The sequence below is a fragment of the Calliphora vicina genome, chromosome 3 (genome assembly GCF_958450345.1).
Source record: "Calliphora vicina chromosome 3, idCalVici1.1, whole genome shotgun sequence".
Classification (NCBI taxonomy): Eukaryota; Metazoa; Arthropoda; class Insecta; order Diptera; family Calliphoridae; genus Calliphora; species Calliphora vicina.
In genome coordinates this window covers 64,908,329-64,917,301 of record NC_088782.1, presented here as the reverse complement: position 1 = coordinate 64,917,301, position 8,973 = coordinate 64,908,329, and positions in this window count along the sequence as shown.

The following is an 8,973-nucleotide window of genomic DNA, read 5'->3' as shown; positions in this document are numbered from 1 at the left end:
TTTACAGAATATCAAATCATGTGAATTCGTTTTAAAATCGAAAATGTTACTCGTATTCGATTTAAAGAACAGGTTGTATAGATACTAGGGTATTCATTCGACTAATGATCGTTCGATTAATCGAATATTTTCTTGCGAATAATTATTCGAACAATTTAAAAATGGACATTTTCGAATAACGAATAATTCGAACAATTTTATGTAGAATAATCGAATAAAACGAATAAATGTTCATATATATTTAAATTTATTAAATTGCTTAAAATTGTTCATAATTTCAAATTTAAATAAGTAATAATGACTCACAAAAATTATATTGTTTCTGAAATTCGACAAATAACTAAAGACAAAGGGACTTTCGATCACTGTAGATGAGTGTTCCGATAGCTCCTTCTATAAATATATAAATATTACTGCAAGAAGTTACAATTCTAAAAACAAATCTTTCAAAATTTTTAACTTAGGACTTGAACCAATGAAAATAAAAGGTACGGAATAAAATATTTGTTATTTGGCTGGCGAAATATTAGAACAATTGCAATTAATAATCAAAATATTAACTTAAATAAAAGTGGAGTTGAATGTGATGGAGAATGTGATTTTGAAACGGTCGTCGAAAGTGATATTGAGGATGACATTTATGATTACATTGAAATGATCTTAAAATATATGTATATATGTAAGTGATGTTATTAACCGCGTACGTAAGTGTTGCAAAATATTTAATAAATCGAATGATAAACACAAATATTGCAAACTAACGTTTTGTTGCAAGAAAAGCATGGAGTTCGTCTTATACATGATTTTGAACATCGTTGAACATCTTTGTCTAACATTGTCATAAACTTTTTGCGTATTTGTAAATGCAGATCCTGACTTCAAATTAGCCACGTTCTCTGACAATGATATCAAACTTTGAACAGATTCCCTTCATTTTGTAATTCCCCAAGACCACTTTATTAAGCAAAGATTCGCCAACCTTGATAGAATAATTAATAGTGAATAATTAGTTACTCAATTTAAAACCCGAATTAATGAACGACATAAAAAAGTTCTTAATACTGTTACGTTTTAACCTTTTCAAAACGTTTGGTTTATTTCCTTTAAATAAACCGGATACTTTTGATTGCAAATAAAAGCCGTTTAGTAGTTTGAAAATTGTAACAACTCTTTATTTATTTAAAATGTACAACAGAATTAAATAGTCACTCAATGTTTTTTTATACACGTTTATAAATTCTCAGAAATACAGACACTTTATAATGTATACGAATTCACTTGAAAAATACAGCACACTTTAAGGCACTCAGTTGATGTTTATTCAAATAGCTTCTCTGATAAACTGACTAACGACTGCAACCTCTGCCACTATTTATAACACTGCCATCTGCACTCTAGATTGCTCTTTAACTGTCAAAGTTCGAATATTCTAGATCTTACTAATACATACGCCATCTGTGGTGTACTTTCTACAATGTTCCCTAACTGAATATTCGAATTCAAACAGCGTTGCCAACTTACGATCAATGGTCAACTGAAAGCTTTTATTTAATAATGCCCACAGATATGTTACAGTTTGCTATTACAGCACTGTTATTTGAAAGCATTATGCTACTTTTAAATCAGCCCTTAAAATCGTTATATTTGAATTCAAGTACAATTTCGTAACAATACGTTTATATTGTACTGGAATTCAGGATCATGTCCAACTTGCTCAATTTTTTTAAACCATAGCTCCAAAACGGAAACTAAAGGGTTTGCTAGTCAATTGTTTTGTATATTGTTCGGGAGTTAATTTGATCAGAATATTTTTGTTTGAAAATTTAATAATGGACTTTGTTTTCGAATGTTTTTAACATTATCAATACTTGAATTGTTAGCTTTAACGTTATTTTTTGTTTTTCTTTAACAATAAAATTTTAAAAAACCGACATCAAAACTTCATTCTCTATTTTGTTAAAAAAATTTTAATTATTCGAATAATTCGATTAATTTTAAACGTGTGATCGAATTATTCGAACAAGTTAAAATATCTTATTCGAACAAGAGATACATATATACATAGATATATACATATATTGAATAAATAGTTGTAATACAGTAAAAAATACATGGCGCTGGAATCCAATTTATCGTTGGTGGGTATTAGGGTATTCATTCGACTAATGATCGTTCGATTAATCGAATATTTTCTTGCGAATAATTATTCGAACAATTTAAAAATGGAAATTTTCGAATAACGAATAATTCGAACAATTTTATGTATAATAATCGAATAAAACGAATAAATGTTCATATATATTTAAATTTATTAAATTGCCTAAAATTTTTCATAATTTCAAATTTAAATAAGTAATAATGATTCACAAAAATTATATTGTTTCTGAAATTCGACAAATAACTAAAGATAACTGTAGATGAGTGGTCTATAAATATTACTGCAAGAAGTTACAATTCTAAAAACAAATCTTTCAAAATTTTTAACTTAGGACTTGAACCAATGAAAATAAAAGTTACGGAATAAAATATTTGTTATTTAGCTGGCGAAATATTAGAAGAATCGCAATTAATAATCAAAATATTAACTTAGATTAAAGTTATTTTTTTCTTCCAGAAAAAAACAATTTCCCAAAATTTTTAAATTTTCAAAAAAGTACCTTTTGTTCTGCGGCTCCTCAATTCACCGTGATTTTGAATATGGTGGTAAACCACGAGATGATAAATTTAATGTTGTACAAACCTGCCTTTTGGAATTCAGTATGCCAGTAGCTTTACACAAATGTACAAATTGTACAAATTATTAATATCATACTAGTGTTTGAATTTTTTTTTTAATTTTCTCATTTTTTATTAATTTTATTTTCTTGTTTTTTATTAAATTCTCATTTTAAATTTTTCTTACAATGACTCAATGTATTTTGTTTTAACAGTAAATTTACAAAAAGAAAAATATGTTTATAAATTATAAAAAAATATATATTGTTAATAAAAGAAAATAAAGAGGATAAAATGAAATTAGAAATAAGTTTTTGTTTTATTTTGTTTTTTGTATTTTTTTTGTATATAAATTAAGGTAATGTATACTTTTTTAACTTTCATTTTAGCTTCTTGGTTGTTTTTATCTCTTTTTAATTACAATTAGTATTTTTAAATTTAATTGTTTGTTTTTTCTTTTATGTTAAAAAATACATAATCTATTGCTTGTTATTAATTATTTTATGAAAACATTGTTATTTTATTTGTTTTTGCTTAAATGTTGTTTATTTTAAAATTTTACTAGAAAATTTATTAACTTTACAAATGGATTTTTTTTGTGGTAATTTGTTTATGATTATATTTGTTAGTCATTTCTGCTATTTGTTTTGTTTAACAACAAAGTATTTTTGTTAAGGTTTTAATTTTTGTTTTCTTTTTTTTATTTATTTTATGGAAAATTTAGAGGGAAAAGAAAAATGTACATTTATGTTGGATTGGTTGGTTGTTTTTCATAATTATTTTTGACAAACTATTCTTTATTTTTTAGTTGAATATGTTTTTCTTTAAACAAATATTGTTTATTAAATATATATGTATATTTTTTGTTTGTTTTTATAACTTATTTTTAAAGTATGAAATTTTTAATTAATTTTTATCTACTATTTGTTTACTACGTTTTACGACTTTTATATCTAACTTAATTTGTTGTGGTTGTTGGTTTTTCTTACAAAATCTAGCAAAATATTGTTTTACTTATTTTCCAATACGTTTTTTTTTTTTTATTTTAATTATTTCTTACTTAATTTTAAGTTTATTTCGTTATGCTGGTTGGTTTTTTTTAGTACATTTATGTTATTTTGTTTGTTTTAATAGAAAACATTTTGAAGTTTTCTACATTTAATTATATTTTTTATATATTTTAGGATTTTATTTCATTTTTACAAAACTATAACAAATTATTTTTTAAAAATTGATAGAAAATATATAGAGTTTTATAGCTAAACACACCACCACATTTACTTTGAAATGTTGTGACATTTAAATGAAAATTAAAAGATCAATTTAAATGAACTAAGAGACAATTTTTCTAGATTGAAAGAGAAATTTCGCTTTAACTAAAAGTGTGGAAATTTATTCATCTTCATTTGTATGTTTTTGTTGAATTTAAGGTGATTTCAATATGCGAATATTAAATACTTTCAAAAACATTTATTTTTAATCCACAAGAATTAATAAAATCACCCGTTTAAAATTTTTATATTAAAGTTCGAATTAATTCAATTTGAGCTTAATTCATTAAAATCTTTATTCGAAATTAAAACATGTCAGACATTCATTCCATAAATCCTTTCCCAACATTTAAATCTTTAGTTCCATTAAAATTCAAAGCCTTAAGGCTTTTATTTAAATAGAATTCATTTATCGTTAAATTAATTCATAATGGAATTAATTCTTAAGAGAATTCATTCAACCTCTGAATAATTCTGTGGACTTTTGACAAAACAACTTAAGTGGAATTTTCAAATATTTGAGGAGAGCGTAAAATAGTTCAATTGATCAATAATTATTTTATTATTTGTCCTTAAAGAATTTCGAAAGCTTTGTATAATTCTTTGAGATAAATAATAAAGGTCTTCAAGGACATAATAAAATTCAACACTATTTACGCTCTCCTGAAATATTTGAAAATTCCACTAAAGTTATTCTGTCAAAGGTCCACAGAATTCGAATTCATTACGAATTAATTCAAATATATTGAATTCATTACATTACATAGTGGTTCTGAATCAGGCCATTAATGATTCAATAAGGAATTAATTCTATAAAGAATGAATTCTCAAAGTAATGAATTCAATATATTTGAATTAATTCGTAATGAATTCGATTTGAAATAGACACAATTAGTGACAGTTTTTTTTCTAATAATATTTTTAATACTTTTTGCAATTTTTGTAACGTTATTTATGTTGAAAATCTTTTAATAAAAGAATTCTTAATTTAATTTTCAAAATCAAATTAATTTTAACTTTATGACAATGACAAAATTATATCAAAATGTTTTTAAAAATAATTTCTATACAAAAGTTTTCAAATTTCAAATCAGAATACGGAGGTCAAGCATTCCATAAAAATGTATTACAAAATAATTCATATGCCTAATTCTTTAGTACATATGTACTTAAAACATATTGAATTCATTCCTTTGAACACGTTTAGACAATTTATTTATTTCTTTTTCATTTAAAAAAAAAGAATGAAAGAACAAATCAACTCGCCGAATACAAGCAAATCTGTACTCAAATTTTAAAACATTTTGTCTCCTTAACCCGACCTTAATTCTGACTTCTACAAACACAAGACTTGCGCAACTAATTGCCTAATGTGAAATGGGTCTTTGTGAATTCATTCTTTGTAGAATTAATTCCTAATTGAATCATTCAAGTTTTCTTAATTAACCGGATTGTTTTCGTTTCTTAAATTGTTTACACTTTTATTTTGATACTTTAGAATTTGTATCACATTTGTTACCAAAATTCTTTTAGGTTATTTGCTATTTGTCATCTGTACTTTATCATGGAAGATAATAATAATGGGTCAATTATGGATGGCAACCAAACTTCAGTTGCGTTGCCAGAGGGCAACCACAAATTTGTGGTTGCCAGTTTGGCTATAGAAATGATAGTTACAAGTTGTCATCTGTACTACCTTTTAGGCAACTGAAGTTCGGTTGCCATCCATAATCGAACCATAAGCCTTTGGTTTAAAAATTATTCTTGAAATTGATCAAAATTCATCACACAATTCCATATCGATTGCTTTAAATACGATCGATTTTCATTACATACCTGACTAACCGAAATCTGTTCCGAATTATCGCATTCATGATTGAATGAAATTATAATAAAATATACTAGATTTCTTGTTCAATATCGATAAGAAAATTACGATAAAATTTACTAAATCACGAATGCGGTAATTAAGCCTCTGATTTGGATCTATTCTAAAACCAAATATCCGAATACATCAAAAATTAACCAAGTAACCAAGTATGTATTTTCATTAAAAAAAAAGTATTTGTAAAAAAATTGGTCCCATATTTCATGGTTTCGAAGATATCGTTCCAAACTCATAATGACGGTTTTACATAACACTAAAACTGAAGACATTGATAACTAAAAGAACCGGGCAAACCAGAAAAGCCAGTCATATGGATGGCAACCGAACTAAAGTTGTGTTGTTTGTTTTCAGAATGGTATTACAGATGATAACTGGCAGCTATTATATTGTTGCCAAATTGACAACCAGACATTTGTGGTTGCCCTCTAACAACGCAACAAATGCCCGTAATTTCAACAAATAGGTATCTACGGTGTAAAATAACCAGTAGATAAATTTACCTAAACGGTAACTTGACATTGATTTCAAATCAATATCTACGGGTTAAAATTGCCAAATATTTTTACTCCATAAGTAACTAAGCACTAATAGATATCTATTTGTTGAAATTACGGGCATAAGACCCCTTTCACACTAGGCAATTTAGTCTCTTGTGTTTGTAGATGCCAGAGGTAATGTCGGGTTAATGCCCGTAATTTCAACAAATAGATATCTATTAGTGCTTAGTTACTTATGGAGTAAAAATATTTGGTAATTTTAACCCGTAGATATTGATTTGAAATCAATGTCAAGTTACCGTTTAGGTAAATTTATCTACTGGTTATTTTACACCGTAGATACCTATTTGTTGAAATTACGGGCATAAGGAGAAGAAAATTTTGCATGCTGTTTTGTTGTTGGGCAAGAGACTTGCGCAACTAAATTGCCTAGTGTGAAAGGGGTCTAACGTTCGGTTGACATCCATAATCGACCCATTAGAGTTAAGTTATTTATAATTTTCTCGATTTTGACTTATTTTAGATTCAACTGATAAAATCAGCTGTATATAAAAATACAGTTTTTTAGGAAATCTTTCTAACGTTGATATATTGTATGTAAAAACGATATTTATCTCATATGATCTAATTTTGTTAAATTGTTTTATTAGCTGTATCGAAATATTATTGTCCAAGGAAACTCCTCCTCTGTTATTCGACTCGCAAGAAAACTCTTTCAAATTACAATGTATTAGGCATACAAATTCAAATTAAATTATGGAATAACGCCCCTAACATGGGAGGTTATTTCCTAATTGGATTCGAAAGAAAATCGTTTCGAATTAAAATGTATTTAGCACACAAAATCTAAAATGATCGTTTTCTGATTGAGTTACGTTTGTCATGAAAAACTTCAAAATTGCACTATTTATTAGTGTTATTGCTTCGTTATGACAAAATTGTTAGTGGCTTCAGCTGAGACAAATTTGTATTAACAATAATCGTCATTACGATAAATATTTGTCAACTTATATTAACTTGGATTACTTAATAAAAGGTGCCCTTTTTTCCACTAAACCTATAATGAATAACACTGTCCAACAACATTTTTCGAACAGAATAGCGACCCTATAATTCTGAATGTTGAGTATATAATTTTTGTAGAATAATCTTATAGTTGTCTAAATTGTTTTTTACAGTAGGTCAAATTTTTAATTTTTTGATCGAATACTAATTGAAAAATATGTTGTAAGTTAATATCTGAGAGAATTCTTATTGTCAGAGTTATATTGTGAAATTTTATGGGGATAATTTTTGTGGAAGATCTTAACCCTCTATCTCCTCTCTTTAGGGATTTTAATCCTTAAATGTCCTTTTTGAAAGGACTTTTTTTGATTTTTTCGAAAAAGTGTAAAATTGATCCCTAAAGAGAGGAGATAGAGGGTTAAGATCTTGCACAAAAATTATCCCCATAAAATATTCATCCAAAAAATCATTAACCTAAACGAAACTTTTGCAATGTACGAAAATGCAAACGTTCGCATTTTTGCAATGGTTAAAAGTACAGTGACGTAAATTACATTTATGTATTTATAAATCAATTGTAAATGAATAATGTTGCGGGAATAAATTATGTTTCAACCTTCAAATGTTCAGCGTGATGGCAGAGCAATTCAATAATCCTTTTTATAAACAGAATTTCATTTCGTTCAAAATAAAAAGAAATAATTAATTTCACTTAATTTGATATAAAGGAATAAATAATCATGGAATAAGCAACGAATATGCAAGATTTTACATCAAAGTGTATTCAATTAGGTGAAGTTTATTTAATTATTGTTTATTTATGTTGTGCCCTTTACTCAAACTTTGTTCATATTTTTTGTTGGCATTACAAAAAATTGAATTGTAAACAATAAAAACTTAAAGTTTTGTTGTGGAAAAATTTGTTTTCCAAATAAAACTCATTTTGATTAAAATAAAATCAAATAAGTTTCAGATCAGATTTAAATTAGAAGACAGTAGCAGTTTATTTTTTAATATTTTTTTATTTGTTGTGCCGAGACTCTCTCGCCAGATTATTACGCCTTGGCCTAGATGCTAAATGACAAATAATTTAAAAGAATTTAAGCAAGAAACGTGACAAGAATTTATGGAAAAGTGTCGAAATTGTAATTAAAACAATTAAATAGTTCCAAATCGTTTAGTTTTCGAATTTAAAAAGATTTTTGTAAAATATCACAGCATTTTACAAAAATTTAAATGATAAATAACTTTAATGATTTTTTGGAAAATTAATGTTAAATCAAACAAACAAATGTTCGACTATACACTTTATACTTTAAAAATTCGAACGTTTTTATTTTTAAATCGTACACCATAACGCCTCATTTCAATTTCCGATTTAATACCGCATATTCAAATCAACATAATCTGCTAAGAAATACTAATTCAACACCCAACAGCAAATGGAAATCGCTATTTTGTCTAGCGAAAAACTAAATTTTTGTGTAATAAAAAAAAATAACTATAAAAATTAAATATTTTATAAAAAAAATTTTGTGTATGTGTGTTTTTTTTTAATTTACAAATATTTATAAATTTTACAAATCTAACATTATAA